The following is a 12,758-nucleotide window of genomic DNA, read 5'->3' as shown; positions in this document are numbered from 1 at the left end:
AAAAAAAAAAAAAAGTGAGATTTCAGAAGGAAGCAATGCTTAAGCATACAGTATTACAGTTCAGGCATAAAAAAGGTATGGAGTAAGAGACCTTTCTAGTTGCCCAAAACAACCACAATCACTTCCATACACGTTTCCAATGGCATATAGCAAAAGGAAAAAGGAGAATATGATTAGCGGCAAAGGGAAGCAAAAAAAAAAAAAAAAATTTTCAGCTTTCATGGCTGTTACACTTTAAAATGACAATTGCGCAGTCATCCAACACTATACCCAAACTAAATTTTTTATTTTGTTCACATAAATAGAGCTTTCTTTTGGTGGTATTTAAAGCGGTTGTAAACCCGCTGAATTATTATTATTTTTTTTTTTTAACTCACCTGCAAAGGAAAAGGCATAATGAGCTAGTATGCACCGCATACTAGCTCATTATGAAATACTTACCTTAGAACGAGGCCCCGACATCGGGCCCGATCCACGCCGAGGGAGCCGACATGTTCCCTCTGCGTTTCTTTTGGCCGGAGCCGCGATTAAGGTCACTTCCGCACGTGTGCACGGGAGATTTCTTCCCGGCAGGGTCCGGCGTCTGCCGAACTTTCAGCCGAGAATCCCCTGTGCGCATGCGCCGCTGCAGTCAGCGGCGCCTTGCGAGTGGGATATCTCCTAAACCATACAGGTTTAGGAGATATTTTTTTTTTTACCTATAGGTAAGCCTTATTATATTAAAAGTACCTAAATTGACTATACAACCACTTTAATCATCACTGTTTTTATTTTTTTGCCAAGTAAAAATAATAATTTTTTTTTAAATGTGTTTTTCTTTGTTTCTGTTCTAAAATTTTGAAAAGAACTAATCTTTCTTCATAAATTTAGGCCAAAATATATTCTGCTACATTTCTTTGGGGAAAAATGCACAGATCAGTGTATATTATTTAGTCTGTAGGAAAGTTATAGATTCCACAAAATATGGTATGCTGTGCAATGGTATTGCACAGAGCAGCCTTGATCCTCTTCTTTTTGGGTCCCCAGCAGGCGGTCCTGGTTCTTCTTCCCTGCTGAGTGTCCTTAATAGTGTGCCTCTTGCTATGTGGACACTCAAGTAGGCTTGCTCCCAAGAGCAGATGCTGATCCTAAATATTTCTGTTCCCCCGGAGAAGTTTCCTACATGCACGAATTTCCATTCACGCACATCACCATCAGGAGGCCAAAGGAAGTCTTTCAAAACCGTCTAAATGTACCACATCTTTGCAGAGCTAAAAATAAATGAAAACCTTCCAGTCCCAGTACACCATTACATGTGCAGGTAGGCATTCTCTATTACACAACTCTGTTCTCGATTTTAAATATCAAAATTAACTACACTTGCATTATGCCTTTTGTTTTTAGGCTGTGAGCTGAGAAATTACTATAATCCCCGTTTACAATGGTTTAAACAAACAATACCATATCAACGCAGGACAAAGAACACAAAACATATTCCAGTGCTGGGTGGATTCTCAAACTGGTCATACATATCTGTTGATTGTATGGTATTGAAATTCAATCAAAAGAAGACCATGTCTCCATGTCTATGTGATTACTGCATTTCTGGTTTCCTGCTCCAGGTAGAAGATCAGCCAAGTAAACCAAATGAAATTCTTGGGGTGAAAAGATTTTTGTTTTTATTTTTTTGTGTGCACGGCCAGATATGTTCAACATATAAGAAAACAGGGAGGGTGCACCGACCTTGTGCATTACCAAAGTTAAAATTTCGCAATGCCATCTGGTTCCTCTTAATATCTGGAAGACATGGCTCCGAATCTTTGAAGTAATGTTAAGCCTTTTTTTAAATGCTTGTTTGTGAGTATGACCTTTGTTTTTACTAGTCAAATAAATGTTATCTTTGGTAATGTACAAGGTCGGTGCGCCCTCCCTGTTTTCTTATGTGTTTCAGCCTTAAAGGATACCACCCATTGTTCTGAGGAGGGCAGCAAGATCTTTGACTTTCCACACTTTATCCAAAGGGTTGGCCACACCACCTACATATGGACTAAGGACCTGAGCGCAGGAGATTGTTTTGTGTTGTTCAGATATGTTCAACACCAGACTCCCATAAGCATAACACTGGCCATTCACCTTGCAGTCTGATAGCACAATTTCTTTTAGATATACCAAGAATGGATTGTGTGGGTAGAGCTTTTTCTACATAGTTGAGGTAGATCAAAAGGAGCTTGTGTACAGACTGTGCAATCAGATTGCAACTTGCCTTGTCATCCTTAGTCTCAGCTAGGTTGGTGGCTCGACCTACAAATGTCAGTTTCTTGAGTGGAAGGGTAAATCAGGTTTCAGCCTCTCCTGGCTTCTGGAATAGCCAGTCTACACCCACAAAGTAAGAAAAAACATTTTAAATTCTATTCTTTGTTGACATTTTTTTGCTGGCGGTTGAGGCAAAAGTTTTCAGATCTATTCCCAAAAGTAGTAGGTCTCAAAATGCGCCTACTAACCATCTGAAACCATGGTCTAGTTTAAGACGGTTTTCTCATCAAAAGTGTCTAAAAGAAGAAATATCGCTGACCGGATACTACAGACAGTATGAACAGATGCTCGTTAACACTCACATTTTCCGCAATGTCTTCTACCCTGCCTGGTGCCGAGACTCTAACCCATTAGTTCTTAACCTTTTTACTGCAGAGGAACCCTTGACATAATTGTTAGGTCTCAGGGAACCCCTGCTAAAACTAAGTCTTTGGGAGTCAGTGGGAAAAAATGTCTTGACTTTAGCGGACATTATTGTCATTCTGTTGGCTCTGCCAAATGGCATTAGACCAAGAACTTTCCAGGCAACATTAGATTTGAGGTCAACCAGCAACAACTCAAGGAAGGAACCCCTAGGAATCTCTTGAGGAACCCTAGGGTTTCACAGAACTCTGTTTGAGAATGGCTGTGCTAACATCTTGTATGCAACGTCTCGCATGTATACAGGCACACCATTCTGTTTCTCTGTAGTAGAGGATTCAATAAGCAAAGATCATTTAATCTAATGCAATTTTGTGTTCAATAATTTTAATTGAGGAACACAGAAGAAGAAAGACAGGAAAATGTATGTACATTTGCTTGGGGTACACACATTTCGAATAGTAACGTATACAAGCTTATACACGTAGGAATGATTAGCAAGAATATGATCTTGAGATAGTTGAATGAAATGTGGTGGATTAGGGAACTGGGGTGAGGGACATACATCTTTCAATGATCATATTGGAGTGTGCCTCCAGATCACCCACTCGCCCCTAATGGGATCAAACTGTGAATGGGTGGGGGAAGTCTTCATAATTATGTTGTCTGCAACAGAGACTGAAGGAATATTGTATGAGCTGTGTAGGTTTCATGCAATTTGTATTTTCACCTTCTTTCAGGGCACCTGTTAGTAACATGAGGCGGTTGTAGAAGCTCATATAGTTATATTATGCGGTAAAGGTTAGTACCCGACAGAAACCTCTGAGTATGAAGATGTGTGTGTATCCCACTGTTATGGGCCGTGATGCTGTAAATAGAGGAAGGAAGGTGAGAGGATGATAGGCCCTGGAGCGGGGCTTATGTGAGTTATAATAACTTGGGCATGCTTGAAAAACAAGTGGTATAGTCTCTTGCCCACACTAAGGGCTCTTTCACACGGTGCTGATCCGCCCCGTGGACATCCGCTTGCTCAGCGGGGATCGCTCCGTCGATCCCCGCTGAGCAGGAAGATGACAGGCCCGTCTCTGCACACTGCGCAGGGATGGACCTGTCAGAGCGCAGAGTCCATCGTCACCCAATCCGATGACAGATGGAAAAGTAGGTTTTTCCTCTGTCACACTTTTTCGGATCGGAGCGGGTCGGACATGTCACCGCTGACATCCGACGCTCCATAAAAGGTCTATGGAGCATCCATTTAAGCGGACCTGAACAAAATCGGTCGTGTGAAAGAACCCTTAGTAAAGAAGTGTGTAAATCGAATGCAATTTTCAAATAATGAATTTTGTGAATTAAAGGACTCCGTTACAGAAAAAAAAACATGTACTGTACGTTATTGCCGAGTTCTCCCCTTGAAATTGCTAATTGCCTGTCTGTTATGCCGATCCAAAAGCTTAGGCCAAATTGCCAAATTCACACAGTTGTGTTGCGATAAAGTGAGCATTGCCACAGAGCATGTTATGAATGTTAGTGCGCTATGGTGCAATTCATTCTGAACAACACCCAATGCACCCGTGTTGCAGTTGACCACAAGGCACTGTAACACACTACTATGGGATGTGGTGCGCTGGAATTCTAAAAACAGTGATGCACATTCTTGGTGTGCTTTGGTGCTTTAGAAAGCCCTTCTAAATGAATGGGCTGCATTAAAGTGGTTGTAAAGGCTGAAGGTTTTTTATCTTCATGCATTCACAAGAGTTTTGGCTATCCCAGGACTCCCTCTCCTCATTGGATTGGACAGCAGTGGGAGCCATTGGAACAGCCAATGGAATCAATGAGGATGTGTCTTATGGATGCATAGTATGGGGCACGCAACAGTGTCCCCATAGCAATTGGCTTGCTATTGGGGGCATTGGTCAAGGGGGAGGAGCCAGAAGCACCGACAGGGGACTCGAAAAGAGGATCGGGGCTGCTTTGTGCAAATCCACTGCACAAAGCAGGTAAGTATAACATAATTGTTATTTAAAAAAAAAAAAATGCAAACCTTTAAATATCACTCAATGCAGCAAGCAGTAACATGCAACAGAATGTGTTAATGCGCATGCCTTAATCCACAACAAAGTTGTAAACCGCCTGCATTTATAGATTTATATTACAATGAAACAAGTGTGCAGATCAGGAGTCTGTATGCTTGTTCCTAGTCAATGAAAATAAGAATTTTGAAGCCAGAGATAGCCAAACAACACTGAAGAAGAAGGGGGGTCACCAATAGTTTACCTTTGTATTTCACGTAGTACATTGTCTTCTTGAGATGGCCACAAATGGGCAGATATCTTCCTAAGAATATTACTTGTAGCGTGGGGCCCAATGTTGACTCTTGTGAAATTTACTCAATGTACAGAATCACTGCTGTTCAAATACCTTCCTTTAAATTTTGTTTTAAATGAAAGTGTTACTAAACCCAGGAGCTTGCATTCACAATATCTGATCTCCTACAGTACACAGATCATGGAAATCTGTCTCCTTTATCATGAGCAGTATATAGCAGTCTTGTGACTTCTAGCAGTGTCTGGTTAAAGCTTGTAGGAGGAGTTTTCATTCTCCTCTGATTGTCCTATGAGGCTGCAGGACCCCTGACCCTCTGTCTGGACAGTACAGATTGGTCCTGCGCTGATTACATGCACTCTTCCAAGAAAAAAGTCCTCTCTAGCAATACACACCAAACTGAGCATGATCCGCTTGTCCCCTAGCTCTGTACTATCAGGAAATGATTAGGGGATAGTGGAAGAAGAGAACAGGAAGATCAGATAAGACAAGACAGGATCAAACATCCTTCATCCACAATGTGAGTTTAACCACTTCAGCTCCAGAAGATTTACCCCCCTCCATGACCAGGCCATTTTTTGATTTTTTTGCAACACGGCACTGCATAACTTACAATTGCTCGGTCCTGCGACACTGTACCCAAATAAATCATGATTAATTTTTCCCACAAATAGAGCTTTTTGGTGGGATTTGATCACATCTGAGTTTTTTTTGGGCAAAAAAAAAAAAAAAAAAGACAAATATTTTGAAAAAAATATTTTTTACTTTCTGCTATAAAAAAACATCCAATCAAAAAAAAAGAAAAAAAAAAAAACTAAATTTCTTCATCAATTTAGGCCAATATGTATTCTGCTACTGGTATTGATTGGTTTGCATAAAAGTGATAGTACCTACAAGCTATGGGATATTTTTATTGTGTTTTTTACTAGTAATGGGCAGATAGCAATGTATCAGCAATGTATAGCGGGACTGCAATATTGCGGTGGACAGTCGGATATTAACTGACACTAATACAGTGATCAATGCTAAATATATGCACACTCACTGTACTAATGACATGGGCTGGGAAGGGGCTAAACATCAGAGGCGATCAAAGGGTTAACCGTGTGCCTGACTAATGTTTTAGTGTACTGTGTGGGAGGTGCTTTTACTAGGGGAAAACATGGACCCTTGTCCCCGCAATGCAGGAACACAAGATCCATGCCTTCCCTACTGACAGACGTTCTGCCTCGTTTACATAGGCAGACCGCCGCTCTGCCTCTGTGCTGGATGATTGGTTCCCACTGTGTAAAATCAGAGGGAGCAGTGCGGCGGCACGCTTGCGTTCCCCAGACCCAGAACTGTCGAATCATGCATTAGGTACGTGATCCGGTACAGCAGTGCCACCTTGTCGCCATATAAGTTATAAGGGTGGGAAGTGGATAACGTATTCTTTACTGCATATACAGACTGATTTTACTGTTGTGGGTTTAGTAGGGAAGGAATGGCTAGGTAGCAAACGTTTTTTCCCAACCCCGAAAAATCAGTGTGAGCAATATCAACACATCTGATGGTTAGAGAGGATCATTATTGTCCCTATGGTATCCCCGAGCATAGAATAGCACTTACTTCAACTTAATGTAAAGTTTGGTGATTTTTTTTTTTTTTTTAACCTTCACAATAATCAGAAGATAATCTTTTATGTCAACAGTTGTGCCATTTACTATGTAAACATACTTTCCAATGAAAGTGCAAAGAAAAAAAAGTTCCCGTTCATTCCTATGCAGTAGTTCTATGGAGTTTCCTTCGACAAAAGCCTATTGAAAATTTTAACTAATCTTTAACATTATTATTATTATTATTATTATTATTCAGACCAATTGTCTATTGATAGGTTGATATATCCGGCGTGTTTCTAGTCCTGGGATCAGGTAGGACTACAAACAACCCAGATAATGGACTAGGGCCAGTAGTTATTGAGACATCGTATATTGTTACAAGGAGAATTCACAACAGAGATTTATTTAGATACTACTTTTTGGAGACTATAAATAAGAACAATTGCGATTGTAGCATGCATTGTTCTCTTTTGATCATTTGCTTTAGATAAATATTGACACACTTTCAGCAAGGAGTAAAAAAGAACATAAGACTGGTTTTCCTGTCCGGTCTCTACTAATAACTAGATGATACCAGCCATCAATTCAGAAGTTGTGCTTTCTGATGGGAAAACCCATTTCAACATACACTTGTAAGGCCTAGAAATAAAGATACATCTTGATGACCTCACTGTAGGTCATACCTGTTCTCACATCTTACTAATGGTCTGTATTTGGTTCATCTCTTCACATTGGCATATTTTTAAAGCGTGTTACCCCCAATAATTCATATTCCTCACGTGCCTGCTGTACAGTGTACTTGTATGAGAAAGTATCCTGTTCTCTTTGTATTGTTTCCTTTGTGTGAAATCCCTGGTGTTCCGGGCCAGTCCCTCTGCTTTCCTGTTAAAAACTGACCGCACTAACCAGGAGAACATACTATGGTCAATTCTCTAGATGTGCTGGGAACTCAGCCTGCTCTTCTCCAATGATCATACTTGTCCTGAAATGCCCCCTCTACACAGCCATTCACTGGGAAGATCAGCGTGCTGCTGCTGCTTCTGCTCTCTCCAGCTCTTATGCAGCTGACAACAGAGGGAAGGTGATCACTTATTAAAAAATGGGAGGGTGGGGCTATTTATACTGTTTTTTTTTTTTATATATCTATACAAAAATGTTTTTCCTTTCATTTCTATTTTTACATGGAATGTGTTGCTTTCCAGTGTGATCATTTACAATTACAAGTGATGGGGACCCATTGCAAACCAAGAGCATTATTAGGGACCATTAACTATTTAAAGGATTAGTAAAAGGCAAAATTTCCACCCAAACCTCCCTCTTACCCACTTGATTATTTTCCAGGATTACTATTTTCCTTTTACCTCCCTGTAGTGTGAAACAACTTTCATTGTACCTTATATCATCACTACCAGGCTGCAGCTGTTGGGAGAAGGGATCCTTTAAAGGGTAACTCCACTTATGTTGGGGAAAAAATGCAAATGATAATATAGCATATTGCTAAACAAATTATTTTGTAATCAAAGGTTATTAAACATTACCTTTAACTTTCAATCTGCAGCACTGTAATTTTCTGTCAAATACAGTGCAATATAGCAACCTGTGCATGAACCCGCACTGATATCTGTCAATTGCCCCCGAAGTAGGACTGCATTGCCGGTTTGAAATCGTGCAAGTTAAAACCAGCCTTTATTGTGTACCTGGTCTAAATTACATTTTTGCTGCAGGGGATGCCCAAAATCTGACTTGTAGGGCAGACTTCTGGGAAAATCAATGAGCCAATTACACATGCCCCCCCGAGATATGTCATTACCTGCTTGTGTGATTGTCTCACTGATTTTCCCTGTATTTTTTTGTAGTCTGCACTACAAGTCAGATTTTGGGCATCCCCTGCAGCAAAAATGTAATTTAGCCCAGGTACACAATAAGGGCCAGTTTTAACTTGCACGATTTCAAACCGGCAATACTGTCCTACTTCGGGGGCAATTGACAGATATCAGTGTGGGTTCATGCACAGTTGAATATTTAAAATCGCCCCCGAAATCGGGACAATGCTGTTGCCGCATATAGCCGGTGATTTGAAATGAATGTGGGAGTATGGTGAGATACTCCCAAAGTGAAATCACATCTACAGGGATACAGAGCCCACCAATTTCCTCATTTGAACCCTGCAAGTGCTGCAGCTAACTGATATTTATAAAATCACTCCCAATCCCATTCACTTTCTACATGGACAGAGAAACAACCAGCTATTTCTTCAGAATAACCAAAGGTAGGAATCTGCAACAAAGTTTGTTAACATCTCTGCAATTTACATTGATCACACATAGGGGAATGTTATTTTTCTCAACATAAGTGGACAGTTACTGGTGGCTAATGGAAAGCTCCCAATCACGTGACCGCTGTGACAGTCAATCACGGTGGTTACATGATCATAAACCCGCCCTGCCTCCAGGCATCTTAAACCCCTTAAAGGGCTGGGAGGCACCAGCGTCAAGAGGGTAAATTGTAGACATGACCATAGAACTACTACAATTATCCAAGGAACGCTTTCCCTGCATGTGTGTGGTTATGCTCTTGGAAGTCAAGGCAACGGTATTCCTGGGAAAGAATTGAATTTGAGCATGTAGAGAGGGACAGAGATATGTGAAGTTCTATAGTCCAGCAGGGGAGATCCCTGAATGAAAACGCTGCATGGAAATTCAGTGCAGCAGAGGTGGTGGTGTCAGTCAATAATAAAAAAAGTTAGGACGCCACTGGGTTTCAGGCTAAATCAATAGGTATTTTTCTGTAGTAAACATTTTTAAAGAGATAAAACCTAGAAAATGTTTAAGTAGTGCAGATTTGCACTGCCTATTTCTTTTACCCAACATTAACTTTACAAAGTGGATGTAAACCCTCACACATACCCAGTGAAGTGAACAGCCTCAGATGATACACAGAGATGAAACAAATCTCCCTACATAAGTTTTACTTGTGTATCTGCTGTCTTCAGCTTTATATATTCTTTAGAAAGTTCAGATCGTGTTAGCTGATTTTCTCTTCCTGTTCAGCACTACAGTGAATACAGCCAAGACAGCTGATGATTGGAGGAAAGGCACACACCCACTCCCTTCATAAGTAGAGACTTTCAGAGCTGTTTGTTGAATAGCGCAGCTTTCTGCTAATTTATAGCATCCTCCCCAACACAAAACTCGGGCTGCTTTTATATCCTGTGACGAGAACTAACCTGATAACTCCTGACAACAGAAGAACGGAGCAGGAGAAATCTACGGGACATAGTGCTTTGAAGAGAGATAAGAAAACACTGCAGATATATGTGCCCAGGTCAAATTTTATGAATCGTGTTTACATCCACTTTAAAAGGCACGTCCATTCCTAAGACCTGTGTTGTTCTAAAACAATAACCAATGCGAGGTCATGATCCAGGTACCTGAACTGTAGGCGTATACTGTATATTAGCTATATCAGGTGTCTGTCAGAAACCATGAATCAGACCAAGACAGAAGTACAATCACACTTGTTTAATAATAATAAAAGGGTAAACAGTAAGCGTAGTCAATACATAGCCAGCATTAAGTAACCAGATCTGGTAGTCAGCCAATGTCAGAGAGCCAGAGATCAACGTAATAGTATAGCAAGCAGGATCAGGAGCCAGAAGGGACATCAGCCTAGCAAGTCTTCAACAGGAACGCAGGAGAAAGTCTCAGAGATGTGACTGACGGCAGAGATGAAGTGAGCTGGACCGCTTTAATTAGGCAGGACTGACAAGCAGATCACCAACAGCTGAGTCACTGTGGAGAGAAAAGTGCTGGCAATTAGCCAACAGCTGAGCGACCAGCTCAGAGAAGGAAGGGCTGAGCCCAGCCCCAACAGTGTATAAGCCCATTGCTGTCTGGCTAATGCTCACACAGCCAAGCTAAAAGGAGACTTTGTGACTGTGTACAATATCAGTTGCAAAGTCTAAGTCAGTAGTGGTGCTCTTGTTGCCTAAGGCCGCGTACACACGGGCGGATTGTCTGCCCAACTAAGTTCGGCAGACAATCCGACAGACAGTCCGTTCAAAATTAGCATGAACGGACTTGACCACACACGATGAGCAGACAGTCCGCTGAAAGCGTGCGTGATGACGTGTACAGCACGTACGACGGGACTAGAAAAACTACGTCCTATACACTGCAATGCAACCTTCAGCCGTGTAAACCCTTTCTGAGCATGCGCCATACTTAGTCCGTCCAACTTGCCTACACACGAGCGGACTGTCCGCTGAAACCAAGTTTGGACGGACAAAACCAAGTTTGAACGGACTGTCTTACGGAAATTCCGTAAGACTTTGTTCGTCAGACTGTCCGCTGAAAAAGTCCGCTGAAGCCCACACACGAGCGGATTGTCCGCTGAAACACTGTTCAGCGGACTAAGTTGGGCAGACAGTCCGCCCGTGTGTACGCGGCCTTAGGTGGAGGTATTAGTGGTTCAACTATGAAGGTAAATTCATTGTCTCAAGTTTGCTGTTTGAAAACCCAGAAATCCTACAATTCTGGAAAGATGTCAAGGCCTGATATCTTACCTAAACATTTGTTAAAGATGAACTCCGGAAAACTAACAAGTCTTTGTTTGCATTGGGGCTGGCCCTGCAGTACAAGGGTTTAATGACTGAATTTCAAATGATAAAATCGTTCAATGGACATAAATTATTTTGATTTGCTTCTTTGTAACACGCACAGTACCAACAGTTTGATTTTTAAGGGGCGATAAACACTACACATTAACCTTTTAATTTATTATCCATCTGGCAGAAGTTTTTCTAACTTTTCCTTAGCTCAAAAATGTGGGGGGGGGGGGGGGGGGGAGAGAGGGGGGGGGGGGGAGAGATATATTCGGAAGACGCTCGTGTTCAGAGCATGCAAACATGTGTTCATCATTTATATGCCTGATGAAGGAGCACGCATGCTCCAAAACGCGAGCTTGATCATGCCTCCCATCCATCACCGATAACGTGCTTGTTGTGTGACCGTCTCAGAGCCTTGGGAACTGCTGACCACCACTGCTGCCCAGCTGGACTACAGGAGCCCAAGCTACTTATGCCATGCACATTATATGTCACCAAAATGCGAGTTGATCTTACTTTTAATAAACATTGAATTTTAACTGACATACTGCACTCAGAGCGGCGCTGCTCCTCTCGCACCCATATCCATAGAGTCGCTTCTGCTCTCCACAGCTGGCTGTCCACACTGATACAGATCAGAACACCTAAACCTTGGTCTGGTTTCAGCAGTGAATGAACTTTGCCTATTGGCACACCTGCACATTAGAACCATTTCCATATCGCAATAGCTGCGGTTCTAGCGCTCCTTCCTTTTTTCATTTTGATCTCAAAACCCTGCTGTGTCAAGAAAAATTGGATGCCATGATCCAACATACATGGTCCAATAAATTCAAAAAAGCTGGTCATCCTTTATCAAATGTGGTTTGACATCTTCAGAAAAAAAACCTACTTAAATTCACCTTCCTTCTCATTTCCTGAAAAAGGGTCTCATTTCAAGCACAAAACCTGTCCATGGTTAACCATACCTATCCACCTTTTAAAACCTATCTCAAAGAGAACTCTCTTTTTGATACTGTTTAGATGTCTACATTATACTTAAAGCGGGATTCCACCCTAAAGTGGAACCTCTGCTGATCGGATCCCTCCCCCCCTCCGGTGTCACAATTGACACCTTTCAGGGGGGAGGGGGGTGGAGATACCTGTCAAAGACAGGTATTTACACCCACTTCCGGGCATAGACTTCCGTGGGAGTCTAGACTTTCCTGCCCTGCCGCGCTGTCTGCTGGGACACACACGGGTCCCAGTGACAGCGCAGAGATTTCCTATTGCGCGACGCGACTCGCGCATGCGCAGTAGGGAACCGGGAAGTGAAGCCGATTCGCTTCACTTCCTGATTCCCTCACCTAGAATGGTGGCGGCAGCAGCCGAGGGCCGAGCGATCAATCGGCCTCGGCATCGCTGGAACCCGGGACTGGCGAGTGTCCATTTATTAAAAGTCAGCAGCTGTAGTATTTATAGCTGCTGGCTTTTAATATTTTTTTTTTTGGTGGAATCCCTCTTTAAGAACGTTATTTGTTAGGACCAATACAACTAAAAGATCTACATGTGGATTATTGCCATTTACAATTTAGTTCAGGGTT

The 12,758-nt window shown here is 42.0% G+C and overlaps 1 protein-coding gene across 1 annotated transcript in view; it reads right to left on the bottom strand.

Annotated features, from left to right (window-relative positions):
- Positions 1-12,758, bottom strand: part of CYBRD1 (cytochrome b reductase 1) — a 36,704-nt gene that overhangs the window by 13,317 nt on the left and 10,629 nt on the right. The window lies entirely within an intron of this gene.

This window comes from Lithobates pipiens, unplaced genomic scaffold (genome assembly GCF_037356315.1).
Source record: "Lithobates pipiens isolate NorthernLeopardFrog02 unplaced genomic scaffold, aLitPip1_a1.2 Scaffold_22, whole genome shotgun sequence".
Taxonomy (NCBI): domain Eukaryota; kingdom Metazoa; phylum Chordata; class Amphibia; order Anura; family Ranidae; genus Lithobates; species Lithobates pipiens.
The sequence above is the reverse complement of the archived record's forward strand: the minus strand, read 5'-3'. Positions and strand labels throughout refer to the sequence as shown.